General features: G+C 39.5%; 1 long non-coding RNA gene and 1 pseudogene across 2 annotated transcripts in view; both read right to left on the reverse strand.

Annotated features, from left to right (window-relative positions):
• The window catches only part of LOC105524221, a 62,888-nt gene extending 52,545 nt beyond the window's left edge, over positions 1–10,343 (reverse strand). The window contains exons 1-3 of the long non-coding RNA XR_001003719.1: positions 9,858–10,343; positions 6,837–6,945; positions 6,341–6,714 (exon numbers count right to left, since the gene is read on the reverse strand). This is a non-coding gene — a long non-coding RNA (uncharacterized LOC105524221). The remainder of the gene's footprint in view (positions 1–6,340; positions 6,715–6,836; positions 6,946–9,857) is intronic.
• Positions 5,024–5,785, reverse strand: LOC105524220 (annotated as a pseudogene). The gene has a single exon (XR_001003718.1). The product of XR_001003718.1 is annotated as an uncharacterized LOC105524220 (transcript).
• Positions 10,344–12,075: the final 1,732 nt, after the last annotated feature.

The raw sequence follows: 12,075 nt of genomic DNA on the forward strand, positions 1-12,075 counted from the left end.
GTTTCATAAAGAATACCAGCCTGAAAGCAATGTTCTCATGGATTTTTCCATTATTTAAAAGTTATATCAAATAACCAGAGACAATGTATTTTCCTTCTTGGCAAAGAAGAACTGCACTATTAGTACACAAATTTGAGAATTAAAATTTATGTCTAACATTAAATTAAACTTAAATATATGCAATACAACAATCATTGTATATAATAGTGACTTTAAATAATTATGAAAAAATGTAAAATTTATATTAACGTATGCCCCAAAAGGATATCATTGCTTTCACAAAATTCATAAATATTTTGAGCACCTACTATGTGCCAAACACTGGACTAGGTATTTTAAAAGATTAACCATTTTAGAAGAATTAAATATCCTAGACAATTGTTGGTCCTTTTAACAGAATGGAAAAAAACACAGTAATTTTCATGCTTTTCCAAATATTGTAATTGAATTTAATAGTATAAACACTTACACAGGGAGTAAACGTTTTTAGAGGCCAACTGTTCATGTTCATTCTTTATCCGCTACAATCACATAAATCAACTTTGAATAGAGTTGTTTGTGATTTGGCCTCATTAGGCTAAAATGCTTATGAAGATAGATCTACGGTTTGAGCAGCTTCATATTTATTATACAGATATACATATGCATGTACTCCCATGCTAACACATTAGAATGAATCTGTAAAGCATTCTTTGGGGGCTTTTTTTCCCCACCAAAACTTCAAATAAAAAATGAAGTATGAAAAAGCAACAAATACTTCCATGTGTTTCATGCTTTAAGAATTTAAGTAAAAATCTTAAAGACCATGTTATTATTTAATATCAAGACAAACTGTTGGTGAATACTTTTTAAAAGCTTCTCTCTTAGTTGTGATATTAATTGGCACGCCATCTTTACATGAAGAATAGAATTCAGACCAAAAAAAAAAAGACTTTCTTTGAAATGGAACCCTAAAGACGTAAAAAGGCTTTAAACAATTCCAAATCTAGCCCTTCTTATGGATGAGACAACTGAAGACCACGCAAGCTGTGTGACAGGTCCATTGTCATAGTTCACAACAGAATCTGTACTCGAAATCAGATTTTCTAGTCTTATTCCAAAGTTCTTTCTACCACAGGAGAGATTCTCTCTCCTTAAGTATCATGTCATTGAGGGACAAAATGAAATTTGAGATTTCTCCGTGTAACGGCCTCAATTCTCTAATTTGCTTTGTTTCAGTAAACACCAAATCCTATATAAATAACAGTTATGAAAAAAAACTACATGAAACTGGATCCATAAAGTAATCATTCTACAACTTTAATTCCTGTGTAGTTATCTGTAAAACAATCCAGGATATTTGGAAGTCTTATCATGATATGTTTCTATTACAAAGGAAAAAATCTTTTTCTCATATCTGCTTCTGACAGAATAGCAGGCATGACATTCATTCATTCATTCATTCATTCATTCATTCTTCAAGGAGTACAAAAACTAGCGGACTATTTGGCAGATATATAAAAAACTATCTTAAATGAGTAATTTTTAGTTTATCTTGATACTTGTTTGAACCAGTTCTTGAAACTGACTACACTAGCTTAGAGAGACAAAAATAGGCTTCAAACAATTAATACTCACTCATGTATTGAATACAAATTTTAAAAACAAAATTGCAAGAAATGTCAATTTTCCAATTAAAACGTATCACTTTTATAAAAATAATCTTTTCAGAAAAAGTGTTTCCAAAAAGCACACATTTCATTCAAGTTTACAAATAGACACTACTTTCAAATTATGCAATTATGTCACTATTGTAATTTAGTTTGTCAACTTTTTAAAAAGCATATTATGATATAAATTGCATTTGAACTGAAAACATAGTATTAACAGATTCCAGCAATATGTCTTCTTTAGTTTGTAATTTAACTGAATGAGATTCAGTATTGGTTTAATATTAATAAAGGCAATAACCCTTATTTAAAATCTTTGAACTGCATGCTTTAGGACTCAGGTTTTTAACATTTGGTTCTAGCTTGATCTACTATATATGTATATATTTTCAAATACTAGGAGTCTCAAAGGACTTTTCCACAAACAAAGCAAATGAAGTGTTGTCTTTACCCTTGCATATGCATTATAATATTTTAATTGTGTTGAAGATCAGACTGCCTTGCTTAGCTCACATTATTATTAGCCAGGACAACAGAACTCAGAACTCACAAGATATAGTTGGCAATACATTTTTAAGCTGGTCAACGATACAAATATACAGATATACTGATTTTATTGCTAGGCTTCACTCAATGAACTCGACTAATTACTGGGTAATAAACACATTTCAAGAAATTTTAAATTTTATAATATATCTTTTCTGGCTTATGTTTTCTTGGATGAACTGCATTGTTTCCTCAACTAAAATGTTTATTTTATACACTCATGCAAAATGTTTTCTAGACTTAAACATAAGACTTGTAAGTCATGATTTAAAGTATAAGCACTAAGATAAAAATCTGAAAACATTTAAAAAACAAATTGTACTACAAAGCTATTTGCTTAAAATCTATTTAGCATTCGTGTTTATAGTTGTACAGCTATCAATAACTAAATTCAATAGCTAAATGATTTAAAAGTCTTTAAATATTCTGATGTCATTATTACATTTTTTCTTCTTACTGAAAATACATCCAAAAGAAATTTACTTTTAAATAGTAAGTCTCCTATGCAGAAATACACTACTTTCCAACACTGTGAGAACATCATTCTGTCATTTCTGTAATACAATGGTAGCTGCACCTGTACATATTGACAAGATGGTGAACAACTGTGATGGCCTTATGCTGTCTTTCCTTCTATGTCCTTAGTACTTCTCCTCTGTGCTACATAAAACACAAAAATGTTTCCCAATATACCCATCATCTCTACCTTTGTTGTATATTTTTATATTTGAATATTTCTCATGACTAATGTGGAATATAAGACAAAAATTGATAATAGGGTTTATGGAATATTCCTTCCATCAAAATGCTACTTCATTGTTTCTTGCATTTGCTTGGACTTTCACTGGGACCTCTGTTCTGGTTCTAGATTGCCATTGCTCTGACACCAACAGCCGCATCATTCTAGGGCTCACAATGGCCTCGGGGAAAGTTCATGGGGTTGTTATGATGCTCTATGGATCTTTAACCATGAATACCATCACTACTCCCCACAATTCTATTCAAGCAACAACATCAGAACAAGATTCACAAATACAAAGAATAAAATAAGCAAATGTTCTGAAAAATGCAGTTTCTATCAATCTGCTTACTTGGGACCCGGTAGCAAACGACCAATCAAGCTGATGTTTCTTCTTACCATTTATAGACATTATATAAATTTAAATGGGCAACCTAAAATCTCCCACCTATACATCACAAATTGTGTTCATAAATTCTGAGTATTTAGACAGGCTTTATTAAAGTAAAACTAGTGGATAAAAGTAATTTTCACAATTTGTCTCCCTTCTCCTTTACTGTGCCCTCAGTATTTTCAAATGAACAGCTTAAGCTGAATCTATGTTCCTTTTTTCAGGAAAAATTTCTATCACCTTTGTGAAGCAAAACAAATATTAGAAAAGGCTGCTTACCCTTCTAGTATTAGGACATCAATTGAAAAGTCATCCAAAAATTATGACTACTTAATGCTACTTGGATCTAGCACAAAAAACACAAACAAGCATTTTGTACTTCCTTAATCTCGGCTTTGGACAGTGACAGGGCAAAATCGTAATTGACTAGTGGTGATAGACTTTTAAATTATTTTTATGGAAAGAAAAAAGCTGCCTTGTAACAATAAAAATTACCTCCAGTAATTTCAACTTAATAAAGTTTTAATTTTTCCCACTTTCTTATCTTAAAAGGTCTGATGATGGAACATTTTCACCCCAAACTTAAGTAAGAACCAGTTCAGTCAGACTGACACCTAATGGAAGCTTTTATAGGAAAATGATTCTGCAAAGGAAAGAAAGCAATGAGATAAGTATTTAAACAACAACAACAAAAATACTTTGTTAACTATGAGTAGAGATTTCCTTTAGACTTCATCACTAGCATCTGCAATTATTCCACTCTAAACATTATTCTTCTTCGATGAAGCAACAGCAATAAATCTGCATGAAACTAAATAGAATAGCTTATTTTTCAAAAGTTCTTCCTCATCCCCTCAACAAATGCCAGAGTGTTACATCTTTGGTTTCTCACAAACTCTGTCACCAGGCCTTCAACTCTCTTTCTTCCTTTCAAATCCTAAACACTTATTATTTAGCCAACCAGCATGAGGCCAACTTTCTAGAGACCACCTAGGAGCTAAAGTATGTAGCTTCTACTTTTCTAATTTCCCAATGAAACAATGCCACCAGTAGACATATTGCATTTTGTTAAATACATAACAAGCACAATATTTAAAAGCCCTAAATCACCAACTGGTGGATCCCTAGAGAAAGAAGGTAATTCATAGAATAATGAAGGAAAGAACAGGAGTTACATATTCTCTTGCTGGTGATAGAATATCGAATGCAAAGACAGCATCTGTGTTTTCTTTCCTACTTCAACTCATTCTTAAAATGGACTCGCCCCCGGGAGCTTCTGAGAAGGGCTCCACCCGTTCCCTGCAGACAGCAATGTTTTTTGAGCGCAAAAACTGTGAGTATAGATACCCTGGGAGTAATTGTGGGATCAGACACAATGGGGTGGGATTAGGGGTAGGGAGAGGGTATATGTGGAGTACCCTTCACTGGGAATCCTAAATATTAGAAGAAAGGCGAAACCCTAGGTGGGGAAGCATGAGAGTGTGCCTGCCTCCTTCAAGACACTTCCGTGTCAGCCTCTCCAGGATTCAAACCACTCTTGTGGGCAACAGCCCAGTGGGGCACACGCACTTCGTGCCTGGGAAAGGCCCATCCTCCAGGGGGAGAAGGTGTCTGAGTTGCAGGTCAGCTTAGAGCGATCCCAGAGCGAGGAGAGGGAGAGCTTCGCAGGCCTCTAAGTTTATTTGATTTTTTTCCTGCAGTTTCCATTTCTCAGGAATTCAGTCTTCGTGCGCAGCCCGTGCGCAACCAACGACCACTACGCAGGGAGGAAAACTGGTCTTAGTGTTTGGCCGCGCTAGTGAATTCTTCTGGGCCCCTGGTACGTTCTTGTCTCCAGCACCCTGTCCTTAACACTTTTGAAGCGCCTTGATAGGACGGTCCCAGATGCTTCACAATAGGGAAAGGCAAAGTGCAAAGCTGGCAAAGTTGTGTGGTTCGACGCCGGCGAGAGCTGAGACCTGGAGCACCGGCCTTCCACTCTGGGTCATCCTTCCCAGCTCCATCTTGGGCATGCCAACTCCTACCACGTCCGATTGTCCCCAGAAGTGCCCAGGCATACTTGAGGGGGTTGGTGGCGGTAGCTTCCTCTTCGCTAGGAGGTGACAAATCCGTGTTGTTTTATCGTCCATTAATATTTTGAAACAAACAAACAAACAAAAACTCGAAGTAGAAGGAGGGAGAGGCTCTCTCTTGCTCCCGTCCCTTCGCAGCTGACCTGAGAGAGGGCACGTGCCTTGAGTTTGTTGGTGTTTGAGACTCGTCCTAAAGGCAGAGGCAGGGAAGACAGCGCTGAAGAGGTGTCCCAAAGAGATTGGACGTCTGAACAGTCACTGCCTGCCCCAACCTCTTTCAGGAAGGTTCCAGGTCTGTGCCACACTGCAACCAATCCGGTTCCCATCCTGTTTCTCCACCCCTTCTCGGAGAATCCGAAAAGAAAATATGCGTTCCTGAGAGACCCGCCACACTTCCGATCTGGAAGTTCCGCGGGGACCCAGCCCCCGGACCCCCGCCCCCTCCCCAGCTCGACCGCCTAGTCTGGTTGCCGAGCGGCGCAGCCGGCCGGGGGTGGGGCTCCGGCACCGCCCCGGGCCCGGGATTCGCGAAGTCACGCGCTTCCGCAGGCTTGCGGGGGCACCTTCGCCCACGGACACGCCCTATATGCGGAGGCAGCCCCCAGCGACCCTCTGCCCATCTGCGGCACCTCACTCGCGACGCTCCCAAACTGCTCAAGGCCTTTCAGTCGTTCCCAACTTTAGAAAATTGCCCAGAACGCGTCTCTCCCCCTAGCCGCATCCCACCGTGGAGAGGAGAGGAGCGGGCAGGGGACGCAGAACCGCCCCACAGGCTCGGGGGAACGGACCCCCTTCCTCTCACCGCCCATCCCCTTCACCTCGCCCCCCGCCCCCTGCGCGAACCCATTTTCCAGTCCTGGTCACCAGAGGCGCAGCGCACAGCCTTTCCGGTGGAACCAGTGCGAAAACACCCGAGGAAACGAAAAGAACAAGAAAGTGCTACCTTGGCAACCACGGGCGTTTAGTGGCCAGCTGGTGGGCTGGGGAGGGCGGCCGCTGCCCCCCTGCCGCTGGTACTCTCCTCGACTACGCGTATTCTTAAGCAATAACAACGTAATCCGTATTATCCACCCAAGAATACCCGTCACCGAAGAGAGTCAGAGGACCAAGCTGCCGCTGCCGCTGCTACCGCTGCCGCTGCTACTGCCGCCGCCGCCGCCACCAGAACTCTTGCTGCTCGCTGAGCCCGCCCCTGGCTGGGGATGGGCTGAGCTTGACCGGGACCATAAATCCATAACTCGATTTCCCTAAAGAAGGATCCAAAGCCGTGCTCGGCTGCTTCCTGCCCAAATCCAAATGGCCGCTCTATTTCCAATTCTGAAAGACAAATCACAAAACCAAATACTTAACACAGAAGAGTGCTGTCTTTCCAGTGAGAAGGGAAGATGTGGCAAGGATCTTTGGGCACAAGTGGGAGTGACAAGTAACCTTCAGTTTACCTGGTGCTCTCCCAGTGCCTTCCTCTGCACTTCTCTGCTTGGTACCCAGTCTGGTCTCGGCCAGTCCACTCTAGGTGGTTTGATTGAGTGCCATGGCAGCCAGAGAACCCTGTAAGAGACATGAATAGTTACCCCACAAACATTACAAATATATTTGCCTAGACGGCTTTGGGAAGAAGTGAGGCTTAAATAAAGATAGGGTCATGCATGGGTGAAATTTTCAGTAGTATGTTTTGGAAATGCATTTTTCTCAAGTCCAAGATCATAGAAAATAAACACTCATTCAATTTACTACTTGAAATCAAATACTTATAGATTTACAAAAATAGGCATCTTTCCTTTGAAGGCCTTAGAGCTATACAACATAATGATTTTTAAAGAAAAAAAAAGCTCCAAGGCTTACAATAATTAAATCCATTTTCCATAGTATCAAAACTAACTGAGTTGAGAAGCTGGTAGAGTTTCTATGATTTAAGTATCATTTTGTATCACCACAATATTTGATTTCATAGCACACCTTTAAAATATATACTATAAATGCATTGCTGTACAGCTGTTGTGGACACCTCTACAGAAAAACCTTTGAAGCTCTGTGTTCATAAAAATTATTTTAAGAAGAGAAAGCCAATAAAAACTCATTTGCAAAGTGAGTGTAATTTTGGCATTTAGAGAGAGAATCTCTGTGATTCTTTGATGATCAATATGGCTCTTACTGGAAAAGCTTTGTCTTAAGATCCTGCAGTGGATATTCTGATAATGGGGGTTTATTGTTCACTAAATAAAATGGACAAGTGCAACGTCACTACCCAAGACATGGTGTAGCTTCATTAGAAAGTTCTCAATTTGCTTTCCCCTTTACTCTCAAATACATGAAAGTACATCCATGTAAGGGGAATGGGGGGGAATATGGAAACATGGCAATAGACATTATGATTTCCCAAATTATGTAAGTGCAAATAGCTCTTCATCAAGGAGTAATTATATAACAGAATCTCTCCCACTACCACAACTCATCTTTAACTGACCTGGTTGCAATTTAAGGCACTTAGGTTGTGCTTGCTCTTATTTTTTTTAAAAAATATAATATTTATCCAGGCACACCAACTCATCATTTTCTTGACATGTTACTTACAGATGGAAAAATCAACTTGAATTCTAGGTTTTATGAATAGATGTTTAATATATAATGTCTGAACCTAAAATAACTAGAAAGAAAACCAGTATAGCCCAACTACCAGACTGTTTTACATTATTTTCAGATAACTCTTAAGTACACCACTTACAAAAAGACAGATATCAATAAAACAAATAAATAAGCACTGTTTTATGCTGTTACCTAACATGGGTATAAAGTGGAGATTTTCTCTGGGGCTAGAATCAAAAAAAAAAAAAAAATTCAGAAAGCTGACAGGTTCTCTTCAGCTTGAACTCCTAGAAACAGATATCAATAAAACAAATAAATAAGCACTGTTTTATGCTGTTACCTAACATGGGTATAAAGTGGAGCTTTTCTCTGGGGCTAGAATCAAAAAAAAAAAAAAATTCAGAAAGCTGACAGGTTCTCTTCAGCTTGAACTCCTAGAAACAAAAGCCCTTAGGGAAAGTAATGCAATAGTCTATGAGCAAAGTGTACATTTGCTTCTGCACTCTTCTATTTAAATCTCAACTAATATTAAAAGGAAAACAAGAAACACATTATATAGATAGGCTTGGATTTACTAAATGGAACCTTTTAAATTCAAAAGGATGGTCAAGGGAGGCACACACACACACAGACACACACACACAGACACACATCAATACACAGGGCATCAGAATCACAGCATAAATACCCACACAGCTTTTCAATGCTTTCCAAGTAGTCTCCTTCAGTTTTGCTTCCTCACAATTAAAATAAAACATATACATACACTGACCCACAGACTCACAAGCTTTAAGAAACTAGAACAACGCAGTTGATATGCTTTCTTTCTACCCAAGTAGCAGTGCCAGCCTTTTCCCTACCTACCCAATGTTCCACCAGCTTCAGCACCTGGACGAGTGGACAGCTCAACCCGGGCCGACTGCCGGCAGCACTCGCAGCAGAACTGACGCTCTGAGCTCTAACCAAAGCTCTCTCGTGCTTGAGCGGGGCAGCCTGACTTACGAGAACACCATTTCCTACGAGACCACTGCCGCTGGGTGCATATTCAATTCAAGCCTCCTTAAGCTGTCGGATTTCCCCCACCCATCCACCCTCCCCCCCTTCTCCACCCTCCACACAAAAACAGAAAAGGGAAAAAGCCCAATACCATTAGGGCGTTTGTTGATCAACTTACACTTCGCTTTTGAATATTTAGATACTGCTAGCGGAACAATATCAGCGGAGGCTTAGGTCCGCATTAAGTACCTTTGTTCATCGACTCCTGCAAGCCATGTTTATTACAATCTACATTTCTCTTGCGCCCCAATAACTAGAGGTGTGTTTTGCGGGCAGGGGGCTTTCAGCACCTTTTGATCTCTCAAGGCCACCGCGACTGACTGACGGTTCCCAGTACTTTCCTATGCTATCCCCCACACTCCAACACCCATTCCAGTTAATCGCTTCGCAATTTGCAACCAAAAATACATAAAGAAACGCGACAAAGCAATCGGTTTGAGGAAATAAGCCAATTAAGCTAAAGCTGAAATGCCTCTCTCTCTCTCTCTCTCCCCCCCTCTCCCCCTCCTCTCCCTCTCTCTCTCTTCCCCCTTGACTCCCTCCCTCTCCCTCTCTCCTTCCCTCTCAAGTAGAAAGGGGGAAACACCAAGGAGAGAGAAAAAATCGGGAGGAGGGTGGTAGTCGACTCTTACAATCAATGGAAAAAGAGTATACACATCTTTACTGAATAATACTCTCGTTCTCAGACAAAAAGAAACACATTTTTCGATGTAAACATAGTCTCCCTCTCCCATACATCCTACATCCTTTACGTTTACTGAGATTTGTCTTGCTGTATGGCAAAGTAACTGTCACAAATCCATCTCGATTGAAGTGCTTACCCTCTAAATCCAGGTTTCAAGCGGGACTCCAACTGTGTGTAGAAGCCAGGGAGTCATCTGATGTGCGGTGAGGTAGGCTCTGGGCAGTGGGAGCTGCTTCTTCTCTCCGAGTGCCGGGTTACAGTGTTAACAAGCCCTGGGAAGGGACCTCGGCGCCTCGCGCTGGCTGTGCCCCAGTGCCTTCGCGTGGTGGCGGCTTGCTCATGCTTCCGAGGAGTCCCAGGCGATAGCCTTCAGCTGATGCGAGCTTCCAGAAAGGAGTGGGGAAGGGAAAAAATCATCTAATGCAATCAAATCGATCTGATCTACACCATCTGTCGCCTGCCACTATACACAAACGTTAAAATAGGAAAACGGAAAACACTGACAGCCGAGAGGGTTGGTCTGCAAAGAGTTCATTTTTAGCAGAGCATAATTGGATATGGTCGGCGTACAGTTACAAAAGCTGCTGTTAACCATCCAGTAGTGGATCCCAAACATGCTAATGGTGGATTAATTGAGGAAGATCTGACGTGCAAGCTTCATAGTCTCTTATTCATGACTTCCCAATGGGAAAGGACCAATGCCTTGTGGGACTATGGTAACATACAGTCAAAAAGCTGCTAAGAAAATGGCTGTGTGTTCACAGCACCTCTCTCTGATAACAAACATATGTCGACTAAAATGGTTTAGTAGAATGGGAGGGGGTGTTGGAGAATAAAATTTTCTTTCCCCGTGTAAGCAATCCCCATTTTCTTTTCTTAAAGAAAAGCAAAAATAGATATGATCTCTTTACCATAGTGGGGGGAAAAGGATGTTTTAAAAGGTTTTTATCAAGATCAAACTCTGACATATAAAAGAAACGGAACACTCCTGTGCAGCAATTCTTAAAAAAAAAATCTATTATCATTTTTTTCCTTACTGTGATCAAAGTAGATCCATAGCATGTGCAGTATACAGAAACTCAGTCCAGTTAATCCCACCAGGATTGACTCAAGGTTGTTTAATGCGAGGTACACTTTTGACTTCTTGAAATCAGGATGCCTTTTGGGGAAGGCATTTTGTATCATTTAAAATAGACATAATGAACATTAAATATGATTGCAGTGAGGAGATGAGAAGAGTTTTCCTTTCTAATTCTGTAATTACTCTCTCTAGCCAAAACCCCTTTTGGTTTGTTTCCAGTCTTCGCAGATCAGTTGATGGGGAAATATAGGGATGGGGGAGGGAGTGGAAATATCAAGCGGGAGGGAAAGAGAGTGTGGATTATCAATAGCCAATAAATTCTATTCCACTTGTAATAGAAAAATATATAGCAATAAAAGAGATAACTCACTAATTGTTGATCATGATTTTAAGTTTAAACCAGTTTTAAAAATTAAGGTTTGATATATGGAAAGAAGACATATTGCAAACAATGAGATGACTTTCCCCCACCCATTTATAGTTATAAGTTTAAAAAAATATTGAAACAGAGTTTATTATCTAGATATGTGACAATCTTTTATTAACTATATCTAAAAATTCCATGTTTCCTCTGATTTTGTCATTCATTTGAACACTGAAAACTATGGTCATTTTGATTTTGCTGCCTTTTCTTTGGTAACATACATTACACAAATTCCATAGTAAACAATTAGTGTTTGTTCAGGAAAATTCTAAAGATGAATGTGTCTCCTAAAACTTTGATAATCTCTTTAAGAAAAAAAAAAAAAACTAACAGTTATGAATTAATCTAAAAATATAGCTTGAAGACAAATCAAACAATTTACCTATCTTTTGTTTCAATATACATTAATTAAGCACTCTTTCCAACCTACACAACATTCCAGGGTCATAGTCAGATATTCTAGTATAATAGTTCAGCAGCCTTTGTTGTCATTCGTGTCAAGCTATTGCCCCCTGCAGGTTAGGCTGAAAGTGCAGGCAGAATTTGGCCAAGTCCTCAGGAAATTGATGGTAGTCAAGTTACTCAGTCTCTTCCAATATTTAACTAGAGTCAACTTTTTAAGTTTGCTTTCATTATGGTTTAAACTTTTTATTTACAGATAGGTAGTACATTAAGAAAAAATGCTCTTTAAAGACGTGATTTCAGTTTTTCTCCTGAGAATTTAGCTGCATGGAGTAAACCATCCACTTTGTTGTGATACAAGGAGCATTTTGATGCACTTAGTATGGTTTTCTTCATCTTCCCTTATCCTTATTCCACAAGATCCAGCAAAATTAAAAAAAAAAAGAA

The sequence above is a fragment of the Colobus angolensis genome, unplaced genomic scaffold (assembly GCF_000951035.1).
Source record: "Colobus angolensis palliatus isolate OR3802 unplaced genomic scaffold, Cang.pa_1.0 Scaffold491, whole genome shotgun sequence".
NCBI classification, from domain to species: Eukaryota; Metazoa; Chordata; class Mammalia; order Primates; family Cercopithecidae; genus Colobus; species Colobus angolensis.